Source organism: Salvelinus alpinus, chromosome 21 (assembly GCF_045679555.1).
Source record: "Salvelinus alpinus chromosome 21, SLU_Salpinus.1, whole genome shotgun sequence".
In the NCBI taxonomy this organism is placed as follows: domain Eukaryota; kingdom Metazoa; phylum Chordata; class Actinopteri; order Salmoniformes; family Salmonidae; genus Salvelinus; species Salvelinus alpinus.
The window spans coordinates 25,557,481-25,573,379 of NC_092106.1; positions in this window are offsets into that span (position 1 = coordinate 25,557,481).

Sequence of the window (15,899 nt, forward strand, 5' to 3'; positions counted from 1 at the left end):
GATGGCGTAGCGCACATAAAAATAACTTTTGCACTTAAATTCCCATGTACCTAATAAAAAATACAAGTTAAAATGGGTTTCCATTGCATTTTCCACTCTACTGATGTTTGCGTCACAAAAAGTGTTGAGTTATATAGCAAATGTACACACTTTGGTCTAGCCAACAGCTCGCAGATACAGTGCGGATAGGCTACCTACATGATAAAATTAATATGGATAAGAGCAAGATCATTTTTAGTTGTCAAACAGCAGCCAAGCATAAATCATCATGTCACCAGAATAAGACCCTCAATATTTTTTGGAAAGGAGCATCAAGCGAATCACTGTCCACTTTCACCACGTTGTGAAGTTCATCATAACTTATTTAATCTGTAGCCTAATAAATGCATGCTTTCCTGAATTGTAGTGGGAGGACCACACAACATATCATTGCGTGACTCTAAGTTTACTTCGATATGATGGTTTTTATACACTATATACACTGCTCAAAAAAATAAAGGGAACACTTAAACAACACAATGTAACTCCAAGTCAATCACACTTCTGTGAAATCAAACTGTCCACTTGTTTTAAATTGACACAATACTTGTTAACAAAGGTGTTAGCTAGAGATGACATGCAGGAGCTTGCAGTGATTTGTAGTTTTGCATGATGTCTACTTTGATGCTAATTAGTATTTTAGAATCTGAGAGCCGAATATATTGATAACAGTCACCTTGTCCGAGAGAGATTTACATGGTTATCAAAACATCACGCCAAGGTAAGTCTACACGAAACAGGGCACTTATTTGAACTGTTTCTAAAATGAATGGTGAAAAACAATTGGAACCATTTTCCTGTTTGACCGTTAGGTTTTATGGGTATTATGACACCTCCACTGTGGGGCTCTATTGGTAGTCTCATATTCGTTTTTCTCTATGATCATGTAAGAGCTGAATCAACAAAATGATTTGTGTTAACTGACATTGAAAAGGAATAATCACAAGATTTCTGGGATGTTTGAGATGTATTTTCCTTAAGAAATTGCAGGAAGGAAACAGAGCTCTGCATAAGAGCATTTGACATGAATTGTTATCTTGGTGGGTAAAGTGAAGATGAGAATAGTTTGCTGATAAGAAAAAAACTAATGTAATCTGTTTTGTGGGAAATTATACTACGTTACAAATTCTGCTGTTTTCTCAATTCTGCAGTTGTCTATAAAGATGCATAGTTGCTGTTGAATCCACATTATTGTATCTCAGGTACAAAGGGTATAACCATCTATTATACAACGGGTGGGTTAAGTCCTGAATGCTGATTTGTTAAAACCGCATTCCAGCCGGTGTCTATTCCACAAGTTACCACCGGCTAAATAATCTACAGTACAACGTTAAAATGCCTAGTTACTCTGTTCCATCTGACTGCGCAATCCACTGTCTCATCAGCCCATCAACCAACTTTGGTTGGACCTTGTATTATTTGAGAGGTTGAAATAATCTGTGATCTCTTTGAGTTTTTTCCTGCAAGTTTTGTTTTCCTAGTTTATATTGAAATCACCCATGAAGACGATCTCCTTCTTATGATCACATTTTTTAAGCATGGCATTTAGATGGTCATAAAACGAGATATCAGATGTTGGACCATGGTTTACCTACTCTCTGGCCAAAATGGCTGACCTTTATACTGTCATAAGAAGGGTTGTCAATTCTAGTATTCAAATGCCTAATTATATGGTACTGTGTCTATCCTTCATGTTTGTCCTTGCAGTCCATTTATTTACAAAAACAATGGCGTGAATGACAGAGTTGATGTCTCCTGTCAGAGCATGTCCCCTGTGATGCCTGTGATGCACATTTTTCTCACTGTTGACTCTGGGAGCTGTGAACCTTTTGGAGTAGTCCTTGAAAGGGTCTCACTTTAAATGGCATCACTTATCCTGTGTGTGTGTGTTTGATCTTGCTTTATTTGAACTTTTCCTGGCTTTCCACAAAGCCAAATACAAGAATGCGACCCTATTCATATTGGGATCTGTTTCAGGTAATCCACTTCATCCTGAAATAGTGCAATCCTGCCACCATGTGGAAGAAATCTACAATACACAGAGACAGTGAATACTTTACCGTACCACTGGGCCATTCCAATTCTGATTAGTTCAGACAGAACTCCAATGTTTGCCTAAACATTCATTTGTTTGCATTTGCAAACAAGCAAGCGCAACTGAGTCTTCCTGCATGCAAGCCATACAGAGACGAAAGAGCAAGGAAGTCTCACATGATCAGAGAAAACAAACTAACTCTTTTTGCATCCTTGTTGAAAATGCATTGTTTTAGGTCTTTCTTTGAAAGAAAACCTGTTACAAATTTTAAGCACCTTAAACCAGAACACCTACTTTCCTGTAATACAATACCATTGTTAGATGTTCACTTAGTTATTTCCCTGATTTGTCTATAATTAATCTCTCCAGTGCAGTCGGTCAGAGGAGAGGAAATGACTTTGAGCCATAACCCTGGGGACTCTGTTTTATCTCTGGCCTCTCTGAGATGGAGACAGGGAGGGAGCAGAGAGCTAAATCAATTTTCCTATGTTGTCTCATTAGATGGAGCCCTGGGGTGAGATGTGCTCCATGGAGAGAGAGAGAGACAGAGAGAGAGAGCTCAGTCAGTGGCAGTGTGCTCAGAGGATGGCTGCTCGTTTACAGGCCCTGGAAGAGGAGCGTAGGGTTCTGTAAGGGTTCAGTATTGGAGGGTTTTAATCAAATGTGCAGTGCAATCAATGATGAACATTTCAATTAAAAAATATATAGTTGGTTGGATGTTTCACAAGATGCCTCAAAACTAATGCCAAGCAAAACTGATATTTTCCAAGGGATAACATTTGACTGAACAGGGCATTAGCAAGAAACACCTTCATGTGATTTAATCTAACCATCTGGTCTGCACTGAGTGGTTGGGGGGGCGTGGAGCCATAACAGGACACACACACACAGGACACTCACACCGGACATGCACACACATACACACTGTGACTGCAAGGCACATCTCCAGACCCACCATGACATATGGCGGGTCTGGACAGTAATGTTGCTAAACTCCAGCCATGCGATCCAATTACCAACACAGTGAATATTGCCTTCCTTCCATGCTGCAGTTTGTCAACTGGGCTGAGGTTAGCGATAACATTCTCAGTAACACCAGGATGCTGTATATATCAGAGGGATTAGGGCTTTTGTGATAAGGACGATTTGGATCTAATTACCTAGACCTAGCTTAACAGCAGCGTATGGGCCTGATTGCTCTGCTGCTGCTGCTGAACACATAGGATGCACTATGCAGAAATTCCACTGCAATTTCCTGTTTGCTAAAATTCTAATAGTTCGCATAATTTCAGTTCATGTGACAAAACAAGCATGTATAAAGTAGAGAATCTTTGTACCATCTAAAAGTGTAACGTCTGGAGAGTGATGGGTGTGGAGTCAGACGCAGAGAGCAGAAGGTTGACGTAACGTCTGGAGAGTGATGGGTGTGGAGTCAGACGCAGAGAGCAGAAGGTTGACGTAACGTCTGGAGAGTGATGGGTGTGGAGTCAGACGCAGAGAGCAGAAGGTTGACGTAACGTCTGGAGAGTGATGGGTGTGGAGTCAGACGCAGAGAGCAGAAGGTTGACGTAACGTCTGGAGAGTGATGGGTGTGGAGTCAGACGCAGAGAGCAGAAGGTTGACGTAACGTCTGGAGAGTGATGGGTGTGGAGTCAGACGCAGAGAGCAGAAGGTTGACGTAACGTCTGGAGAGTGATGGGTGTGGAGTCAGACGCAGAGAGCAGAAGGTTGACGGGAAAAAACACTTTAATGTCCTATAGCACAGTAACCAGTTACAAACATGGGTGAAGCCCAAAACACAGGCGCAACAAACCCAAAACCATAGTTACCAAAATACCGGACAGCGAAAACCCAAAAGTACACAAACACCACTAATGTCAAATAACAACAAGCCCGCACAAACACCAGCGGGCTAAACGAACTTAAATAACACCCATCCCAAAACCCCAACAAGGAACAGGTGAAAACAATTAGACAAAAACAAACGAAAAGGAAAAAGGGATCGGTGGCAGCTAGTAGACCGGCGACGACGACCGCCACCCGAACAGGAAGGGGAGCCACCTTCGGTGGTATTCGTGACAAAAACGCTGTAAAATATATTTTCCATAACCCAAAATATTGTATTTTCAACTGTTTGAAGCTGGTGTACAAAACTGAAAGTAAAAGCTTAAAACTAAGCTTAAGCATGCAAAGAATAGAAATAGCACACATAGAACATATCTACCGATTCTTAGACTTGCTTTCAATGAGAATGACAGATCTATAACTCACATTTCTATGTGAATTTGGTCAGGTCGCCCAAAATGTTACATATTGCAGCTTCAAGACTCAATGGAGGGGTAGAACATCAGACTAGCTAAGCAGATCCATTATCATCAATATCATATTTTCTGGTGATTACATAAAATCAACTAGTTATAGAGTATAGGCTTAGCTACAACTGAATAAGTGTATCCATTGTGGGCAGACTGAAAATGCCTTAGGTGGCAACGCTGTAAAAATTTGAATCTACTGATTTGGAAGAGCGTAGGGCTATCACAGTAAGCCTCAGGCCAGTAAGAAAGCACCATATCTAAGCACATTACAGCTGAAGGCACTTCACTGGTGCTGTACAAGTGGGAGTTACATCCCCAAAGAACAAGACGAGAGCTGTGTGTGTGTCTATCTGTTGGTCTGTGGACCTGTATGGAGTAATGGAAACAGTCTGTGTTCCAGAGAGACAATCCTGTTACTTTGTATTGGCCCTTTGGGAGGATTCAGGGCCTGAGGGCCTGGGGATAAAACAGCAGGAGTGTGGCAGCCCTAGCCCCGAACAATGTCTGATAAGGAGCACTACACTACACCCTGCCTGGCCTGGTCTGCCCTGCCTGTGAAACCTTAACCGCAGTTTTCCAGGCAGGTGCTGTGGTTAAGGTTTCACAGGCAAGGGTGTAGTGATGTGATGTGTTCCAAGCACCTGGCTGGAACACTGCTCATGGCCCAGACATGGGAAGCTCAACGTGATGTTTAACCCAGTTGTGAAGACAAGGATGCACACAGGACACCCAAGTACGGGGTTGGGAGCTTGGTGATTTGTAATCTGGAAGATGTGCAAGATGTGCCAGATCTTTGACTGAAATTACAGTGAGCACAGCACATGAGCAAAACTCTATATCTAAGTATAAGACTCAACCTTTTCCATTTGGTACAAAAAATGAAATGAAAAGCATCCAAAAAGCCCGCTCCGTCTCATCTCACTTCACTCTCACATAATGAAACATTTGTATCATTTTACCAAGGCTCCAATTTGCCTCATCTACTAGCACAGTTTTGATTGTCCTCATTAGGAGGCATGTCAACAGAGAGAAACTAGAGGTGGGAACTGTTCCTTGGGAGAAAGAAAGGCCATTGGCCTAGTCCTTAGCCAACTAAAGAAGACGTTGGGAAAACTTGCACTTTGCTGACCTTTTCATTGACGTACCACATTACGGTTGTTTGATAAGCGTGTGGTGTTTAAATCAAAAGCACCATACAGCTAAAATACAATGGAGGTCATCGCTGCCGGCTCACCTGACACGTACACGCCACCCGGTGCCTCCTGTGAGCCGGATGGCACTGCAATCGCTACTCCTTCAATGCACTCAGAATCACCTTTATTCGCCAAATACATTTGCATGTACAGGAATTTGACACGGTAAAAAATGGTGCTGCCACAATAAACAGAATATACAGACATCCAATAAACAAGCAGAATATATAGACACAGAGTACACGATCCACATGCAGTATGTACAAAATGAACATCAGGCTAACAAACTACAGACTACACAATGAATAACAGGCTAACAAACTACAGACTACGATATAAACACCAGGGTAACAAACTACAGACTATGATATAAACACCAGGCTAACAAACTACGATACAAATATCAGTCTAACAAACTACAGACTACACTATAAACACCAGTCTAACAAACAACAGACTGCGATATAAACACCAGGCTAATAAACTACCGGCTATGATATAAATATCAGGCTAACAAACTACAGACTACGATATAAACACCAGGCTAATAAACTACCGGCTATGATATAAATATCAGGCTAACAAACTACAGACTACGATATAAACACCAGGCTAACAAACTACCGGCTATGATATAAATATCAGGCTAACAAACTACAGACTACGATATAAACACCAGGCTAACAAACTACAATACAAATATCAGTCTAACAAACTACGATATAAACACCAGGCTAACAAACTACAGACTACGACAAACATTAGGCTAACAAACTACAGACTACGATTTAAACACCAGATGAACAAACTACAGACTACGATATAAACACCAGGCTAACAAACTACACTATAAACATCAGGCTAACAAACTACAGACTACACTATAAACTGGGACAGAGCTGAGGACCATACAGTATATGCTAGAAATGATTGTTGGCATCCAGCATAATGAACAGAGGGCCTGAATGAGGGACGGAGAGTGAGGATGGATGGTCAAAGGGGAGATGGTGGGTATTTGTGAGAGATGATCATTTCTATCATTTCCGTTATTGTGTGCGCTTTGGGAACAAGATTTCATCTTTCCAATCAGCCTCCTGCTGTTTCAGAGGGAACTGAGCTGTCTGGAAACATATCAAACTGCCATGAATATAAATTGCTCTAGTCTAAATACAGTCATACCTTACACATCAGTCCACATCAGCAAGCTTGCTGGTAAATGTAAATAATGCACACAGTGTACTATCATTATATCTTCCATGACTACCTACAATAAGACAAAGCAGTAACAAATAGTAGAGGAAAAGGCGAGAATAATATTAGCTAAAACTTATGAAGGCCTAAAACTTAATGGATCACAGCTCCAAAAAGCTTTTAATTATACTGTACATCTTCAGCATCCATACCAGTCATTACATCAGCCTTGGCTGCAGTAACTCTTGATTCCACCCATTCTAAATGAGTGGCTGGAATAAAGAATGCATACATATTTGTCCATCTGGATGGGAGCCAGGAGTAGAGTAGTGTTAGATGGCAGAGCCAGATGAGTTCTTTATTACTGCTTCCCTATAGCATATAAAATCAGCGAGCTGGAAAAGGCCAGTGAAAATGAAACTTCAAGACCAAGCAGAGCAGTGGAGAGATGGACACACCCACTGGATGGCCACAGTAATGGTGTATCAATGAGTGTATCAATCACACGGTTACATAATAAATTAATATATTAGTTTGATTAAAACTATTACATGCTTGCAAGAAGAACGATTTCCCTAACACATCTGAAATCAGGCTACCTGATGGGACTTTGATAAATGCAGAAAATCGCAAATCAAAATAAACTTTCTACCACAGCGACCATGTTATTTTTGGGAAGCCTATTTGATTCTGGGTTCAAACATATCATGTTTGTATGTGAAAATTATTTCTAAGATGCATACTTTCAGTTGTCCTGAACTAACTTCACTCACGCTAAAGAGGGAGGCTCTCGGCTGGTGCTAACACATGTGCAAATCAAATACTCCGCTGGAACGCCTATTAAGGTGTTTACATGTCCTAATAATTTGAAGGATTGCTCAGAAAACCAGGTGTTTTAATCGGGGAATGCTTACTTTGATTACGACCTTATGCCGATTAGATAAGCAGAGTAAGGTGTTTATATGACTAATGCCATACTTGGCCTACTTCCATAATCAGTTTAATATCAAATTATTAGTGTGCTTATAAACATAGTCAATGTATGGGAAAGGATGATCCATTCTCTCACTGTTGTTATCACGTACTCCTTCTACCCCAACCTGCCTTATCGCATTTAACTAATCTCATCCAGTTATTTACATTTATTTGAACACTCTGTCTTATGGTCAACAGGTCTGTTAAACCAATCAAATAGAAGAAAAAAAACGTCAAAGCTTGGAATGCCAAAAAAGCAGGCAGAAATCCGCTAGAACTGTAAGCCAAAAGGAGGTCAGGAGGACGACACCCTTTTCATTTAATTTTATAGCCAGAATAACTGCAGAAAGGTTTGCCATTTTTTGTCTGTGGCTACAGTTTAAATTGACATGAAACTCAAATCTTTCCTGTTAATACAGAGAGGAGTACAGAAGCCTGACAACTGACAAGCACTTTCCTACTGTAGCTCTAGCAGTTGTGATGTCCGTCACTCTGCCATGACATGCACAGTCTTCTGTAGTAAAACAACCATCTCATCCTGGGAAGGCAGGTTCAACCTGGTGTTACGGGGACAATTAAACATCCATCTAGTAAATGGGTTATAGTGACAACAGAACTATAGCTCAAGAAGGTCCCCCATGAAACATCACACATCTGGTTACTCATACACTCTGTATCTGTGCAACACGAATGTCTACGCATGTCTGAGTGAGTATGAATGACAGCAGAAGCTTTTTCTTTAGTATTCCTATTAGGCTGATGCCTTTTAGCACAGTAACACAGGGCTGTGCAATTGGGCTGTGACACAGTTGTCATACATCATTTTTGCTCTGAGAGTCAGCAGACAGCCAGACAGACTGGTTGCAGTAGGCCTAGAGGTGTGATACGTGGCCACAGAGAGGGAGGGATTCTTAATAGCCAGGTTATCCAGAGACCACCACCTCTGCTAACCACCACTGCCACTCATATTAGACACCATTTAGCAAGCACCCCGACTGCAATTCCAGAGACATACTGTATTACTTCTAAAGAAATAAAGAAATCTTGCTATACCATGGTGTCATATTTTTTTAAAGTTAATTGTTCATCAAGTGCTAAATACGCTATAGTCTGGTACTTGGTGCAACTGGATAAGGAGAGGGACCTGAGCCAGTATGGAAATCCCATCCATCTCTGGCCTATCAATGACTCAACTGCACCTTGGCTTTAGCATGATTAATGTTTTAAAACATCTCCATCGTCTTTGCAACCCCTGTTTATGGCCGGCATTTACTTTGCAGTGTTATCAAACGTGTATCTAAAGCAGCAGCTACATCATAGGTTCTGTGGTGTTTTATGCATATGAAAACATCTGCAAATAAATCCAGACTTAAAACCCCTCTCCCCACATAAAGTTTACTACGATAACATCCTACATTACAGACAGTGAGGAAGTAATCACAATCTGTATGAAGTAACTAGGGTTGCAAAGCTACTGGTAATTTACCAAAGTTACCAGAATCTTCAGTAATTTAGGTAATTAACAGAAAATCTATGGCAATCTATCGTAACTTTGGTAATTTATACTTGAATAACTATTTTTTTAAATTCATATACAGTATTAATTTGTTATAATCTGTGTCAATATTGTCCATGAGTTTCTAATAGATAGACCATATGGTTCAAGAAAATAGCCTAAATAAATGAAGAAAAGAAAATCAACAATGGCAAAACCCTGACAGCAAATACATATTGACATAGTAAAATAAATAAAAGTCTGTATAAAATATATAAAGGCTATTCATTCTGAAACTCTTATATTAAACACAGATGGTATTCACTAAGTTGATGATTTATATTTAGGATAATGTTTTAGAGCTTTGTCAATACACCTTTTTTCATCAGCTTATTTAATTATTTCATATATTTTACATGTGATAGGGCCAGAGAGAGGGCCAAAGAAAATTACACAAACCTGTGATAATCTGAAGTACCCAAAAGGTCACTAGATGTCTTGTGATTGATTACATAAAATCCTGGAAAGATACAAACATTCTGGTAGTTTACTGGTATACTTGAACGTTTCCAGTAATATACCCTCCCTTTGCAAACCTAGAAGTAAGTGGCCTGTAAAGCTTTATAGATGCACAGGTAGTCAAGCTGACTGGTAAGGTACCATTGGAATAACCTCTGCTACAGTACATATATGGTCATTTATTCTAGGAAAGAAGAGCATAGAGCAGGACATTTTAGAATGTTTTAGATAATGCTGTTTATTCCATGGATTTTAGAGACAGGAAGCGAGGGCCATATAGTCAACTTCTGTCAAGATAACAACTTCTGTCAAGATCCTGAGAGGACTGATGTCAGGGATTTAAGTTCATCCTTAAAATTTGCCAAGGACTTGAAATACAATATAGGCCTAGTTACAAGGAGATAAAAGTGACACGATGCAGCACACAAGATTTAAGTTCATCCTCAAAATTTGCCAAGGAGTTGAAATACAATATAGGCCTAGTTACAAGAGATAAAAGTGCCATGATAGAGCACACAGGAAGCACACTTGATATGGTTATCATATCCTTAGTGTGAAGGTTAAACTAACCTTTACCTGTCCATCAGTGGAGGCTGCTAAGGGGAGGACGGCTAATAATGGCTGAAACGGAGCAAATGGAATGGCATCAAACCATGTGTTTGATGTATTTGATACCATTGCACTTATTCTGCTCCTGTCATTACCACGAGCCCGTCCTCCCAAATTATGGTGCCACCAACCTCCTGTGCTGTCCATTATTATTCTTGTAATAATGCGTTCTGTAGGCCTACATACTCATACATTTCAATTGGCCCAATATAATTAAAACCCTTTCCTGTAGTCAAATGACCTAGTGGCCTCATGGGTGGAATGCTATTACTATTTTTCATAATTTCATAATCAAAAAACATTATTAAAAACTGCTAAAAATCTGTTTTTTTCTATGTCAAACTGCTTGTTATATTTCAGTCTTCATGGTCCAAACACACCCAGACAGTCTTGAAGAGTGCACGCCAACACCTTTTCCCACTCAGGAGACTGAAAAGATTTGGCATGGGTCCCCAGATCCTCAAAAAAGTTCTACACCTGCACCATCGAGAGCATCCTGACCAGTTGCATCACCGCCTGGTATGGCAACTGCTCTGCATCTGACCATAAGGCGCTACAGAGGGTTGTGCGTATGGCCCAGTACATCACTAGGGCCAAGCTTCCTGACATCCAAGATCTATATAATAGGCGGTGTCAGAGGAAGGCCCAAAAAATTGTCAAAGACTCCAGTCACCATAGTCATAGACTGTTCTCTCTGCGACCGCACAGCAAGCGGTACCGGAGCGCCAAGTCTAGGACCAAAAGGCTCCTTAACAGCTTCTACCCCCAAGCCATAAGACTGCTGAACAGGTAATCAAATACCCACCCAGACTATTTACATTGACACCCCCTCACTCCAAATGTTTTTACACTGTTGTTATGCACTGTCTATTATCTATGCATAGTCACTTTACACTTTACTTTACCATACCCACAGTTGAAGTCGGAAGTTTACATGTGGTAAACACAAGCTATATCAAATAAAATCGATGTTTATTTGTCACATGCACATCATACAGAAGGTGTAAACCAGTGAAGTAACCAGTGAAGTGGTTACTTGCATAGTAGCAATATCAAAAACAGTGTCCAGATAAAAATATTTTATAAATATTTAATCATTATTAGATGATTCTTACCTGACACTCATGTCTAAATTCATGGGTCATGTGAAGGAAATCCTATAACCACCCCCCCAGCCACATGTAGCTAAGTGGATGGGCCACTATTGTGTAGACGTGTACACATGTTCATGAAATACAATAGATGGCCGTAATCACACCCAGACACATCTGGCAAATTTGATGGGTCACGTAATAATCCGTCTGAAGTGGAGTCTTTTGCTTAGACATGTAGCTAGCTAGATATCTAGCTAGCTAAACAATGAACCGGCATAATCTCAACTCATACTACTACCAATACAAACATTTTCATAGCTGTAGAATGAATCTGCAGGTAGCTAAAGCAAACAAATTTGGTTCAATGTTAGCTAGCTAATATTAGGCAATAACTAGCAATGCAAATGGCTTTCTGATTAAAACAATATTACTACACAGATCATTCACGTAACGTTAGCTAGCGAAACAGCAAGCTAACGTTTGCTAACTAACTAACAGTACACTTTAACTTGCAATAAAAACGACTTTCTGACAAAATTCGAAACTTATCTGACAATGTAGCTAGACTCTTACCCATATACATGGATGGACCCTTAGCGGCAGACTGGAACTATTTAACTCGGTTTTGTTTGTAGCTACCTCTTGATTGGCCAGCGTTGTGTTAAGTCACTCCGGTTCACACTGACCGTGGTGTGTGCAGAAAGTAGCCCATCACTTTTTCCAACTGATCTGTTGATAACACCTGCTAAATTCAGGGCATCAATGTTGTTGAGAAAAGTAGCAAATCTTTTGTAGGTCTCGATGGCTAAAGTTATATCTTTCAAAAATGGTGCGGTACTAAGCACTGTCAACACATACTGAACAGCTCACGTTATAGACAGAAGCACGCTACATGGCAGACCAATCCAAACTCATCTCCCGGCAAGTCCAGCCCATCGATTATCTTAGCAAATCATGGCTTGCGGGAAGGTTCCTTACTTTTTCCGTGGCTAAACCAACTAGGCTCGTAATTTAACAATTTTACTCATATTTATGTATGGAATAGAAGTTTGTTATCAAGGCATATGAAAGTTAACATGTTCCAGAAGGCATTTCTGCCAAAAAAACGCATTTTGATGTAAAAAAAATGTTTACGTTCAAATGCTGCTCCTGTGAAGTAGTGTGTATGGTTTCCTACAAACAAGGGGTGGCTCAACCTTTACTTTGGCTATACTTACCCCACTCTTCCCTATATCCACAGTTTATCACCTAGTGCAATGTAGGCCAAATGCAGGACAATTATGCAACTCTTTCCAATAACTTAAAACACAAAGCCAACCTCAATCTAATATTTAGTTGGAGTGTATCACATGTTCGGCTCTTCACTCACAATACCATGCATGTTTGGAAACCTCAGGTTTTCAGTGTTCTACAGAATCAAAACTAGGCTACCTGTGTTGTTTTCTGTCACTAGACGGGGAGGTTGTTTTCCCACGTTGGTTTTGTCCCTGCTGAAAGAGAGGGAAGGAGATGCTCTTGAACAAACCCTCCTCAGTCGACTCCTCCAGCCTCAGTTGTGGGATGAGGTGTCCTAAGGCCATGATGTTTATCGCAACACATGCGCACTGTGTTTACAAACAGCCGACTGATGACAAGGGCGCAATTCGAGAGACAAGCCTACCGCACTATAAAGGACTAATAAAAACGTGTGTTGGTACTCCTGTCGCTTTTATATTGTGGTGTCCCTCCATCCAAGCTCCTTGTCACAGCATCCTATACGCTCTACTCCCCGCCGAAAAGTATAATTGGGACGCTGAGGCGCAGTTGGTGCCACGCGTCACACAACGCTTCACTGGTGTCGCGCAACCACTTATTCCAAATGATGAGACAGAATCATTATAGAGGACCGCGCGCCACTGTAGAGTGAGAATTCTTTGTTTGTTAATGGATCTGATGAGTCCCTGTTTACAAGTCAGTGAACAGTTTCAAATATGTTGATTTCGTTAGAACTTTTAAAATGTAAATTAATGTTTATTTAAACAATTCTTATTTGCTTGACCTGATGCTGTCTTTCACCCCAAACTTGACATAAGGTAGGCTACCACAGACTTTCCTTTATGTTTCGACCTGAGGTTCAGCCAATGACTCTAAATACATCTGAATCCCTTCAGGTCTAAATGCTTCTCACCCATTATGTTTGCACCATGTTTATGAACGCAGGATTTGTCTAGAAAACGTACCTCAATCCAGGGATGGAAGATGTCCCTGTACTCCTAATTATCCCATTATCTGAAATGCAAAATCGAGAAGATTGAAACACTGCTAGTTTTTAATTAAACTTGCGTTTTCGTCCTCATGCTAGGCTAGCTAATTCTAAAGCAAACCTATTGGATTTCACAACACTTCTGGTACTCACCCCAATCCTACTGTAGGTGTTGAATTTTCATGGAATCCAATTGGCTGCTTTAGGAAATTTTTCCAGTGTGTGCATTGATTGTTTGTCTAGCTCTCACCCATCCTCACCCCTTGTCACCCATCCTCACCCCTTCTCCCCCTCAAGTAAGAGATTGCTATCACCTCCAACTCCTGGCCTTAGCCAATCTGACAGTCCCCATTCACCTCACCCCTGTATATGAGCTAGCCATGCTGTCTCTTCAGGCCCTGATTGGCTAGCCAGCATGACCCACACTCTCCAAGGGGTAGCTTTGTCCAGTTTGTGAGCATGGGTGGACCAACAGATGTAGGATTTTAATTTGAGACAGTTTGCAAAAGCAGGAAAATAATCCTGCAACAACAGGAGATGTGAATTATTTTGTGGATTATAATAAATGGACTGAAATTTCAAAGTGGAAATTACAAACTTCAGAAGCCTTTTTAAACTTCAAATATACTACAAGTTTGCAGGAAAGCTCTCCTGCAACAGCGTGATCAAATGAAGATCATACATCTGTACATACACCCAGAATCAACCCATGCGGTACCCCACATGACAAACTGTATGTTGTCTGTCCATATGTCATAGACTAGCCTATGGTTAGAAAATAGAAGACTTCTCATACAGAATTCTGTAGTCTGTCACTAATAGCGTAATCCTCACAGCTCTGCTGATTTTTGTAGTTTTCCTGAGGAGTCTCAGATCAATTACTTTACTGTGGGTGGATAGCCTGGTCATCACTTGTATTCAATTAGCTCTCCTCCATTGAACTGCATGGAGTCAGCTCAGCATCTGCCAAATACACGTCTTAAGGGCCCAGAATAATTTGATATGAATCCGCATGGCATGTCAATTTGGCCTAGGCCTACTCTTACTTTTCTGCACTCTGCCACATTAGGATATTTTATTAACTGCTTTAATGTATAATTAGGCCACACAAACAATGTTTTTTTTAACTTTATAGATCTTAATGTAACAAGTGCTCTACTTTTTTGTTTAGCATCAATAAGGTTTTGTGAATTAATTAGAATCTCACAGATGAAGCCTAACGCCAATGGCTTAATTAAAGCACATTTATGTTTGACCAATGGCTCCTAAAAGTCCACGGGCAATCCTTTCGCCCAAAAGAACATCTTGGGAAACACAACTTTTGTAGCTGGAAAAGATTCCCCAATATTGTGCCGTTCACACACAGGTCAAAATTAATGTTGGCCACCCAAAGAAGCCAAGGAGAAGGACGAATGAGGAAGAGATAAGGCAGGAACCACCTGGAATAACGTCATGAAAACTACCCAGAAGAAAGTTAGCTGGAGATGCACCATTGATGCCCATTGCTCCACTAAGAGCTAAAAGGAAAAAGTAAAGTAATTATCTTCCTTTTAGCACTATGAGCAGGGCAGAATCAAGAAGAATAGTATCAAGGAGTAAATTGTGAGCAATTGAGTGTCTTCAGACTGGAATGTTGTCTGCACAGTTCATCTGGATGAAGGGGGAGTCGGGGACTCTTGATTTAAAAAGGGAATTATAATGCCAAGTGGATGTTAAAAATAGCATCCTATTAACCTCTCCATTTGACTTTATGGCAGCACTGTAATTAGTGTAGTCGTCAGACAGTGAAATGTGCTTGAGATGCGGGTCACAGTACAATACCCATTATCCACTGAGAATCACTGAGAGAACTGAGAGGCAGACAGACATCGTTAAAAGTCTACGATGTGTGTGTTAAGTTTGACACAACCTTCAGACAAATGTATCAATTGCTCAATAGTCTTCTTTCACCACCTTTTTGGCTTTTATACAGAGCTATAACCCTGGTGAGCGAGGCTTTGGTTCCTATACAGCAGCAGTTACCATTTTAGATGGGAATCAATGGGCAGATGGCAGATGGTTACCAATTGTCCTTTAGGAAGAAGATATTCTGGTCCAGATAGATACATGACCGTGATAGTTGCATGTGGGTTGTCAAAGTATATGTGTGTGCCCAGTGGGTACATACTACATTACTGTAGGCCTATATCATC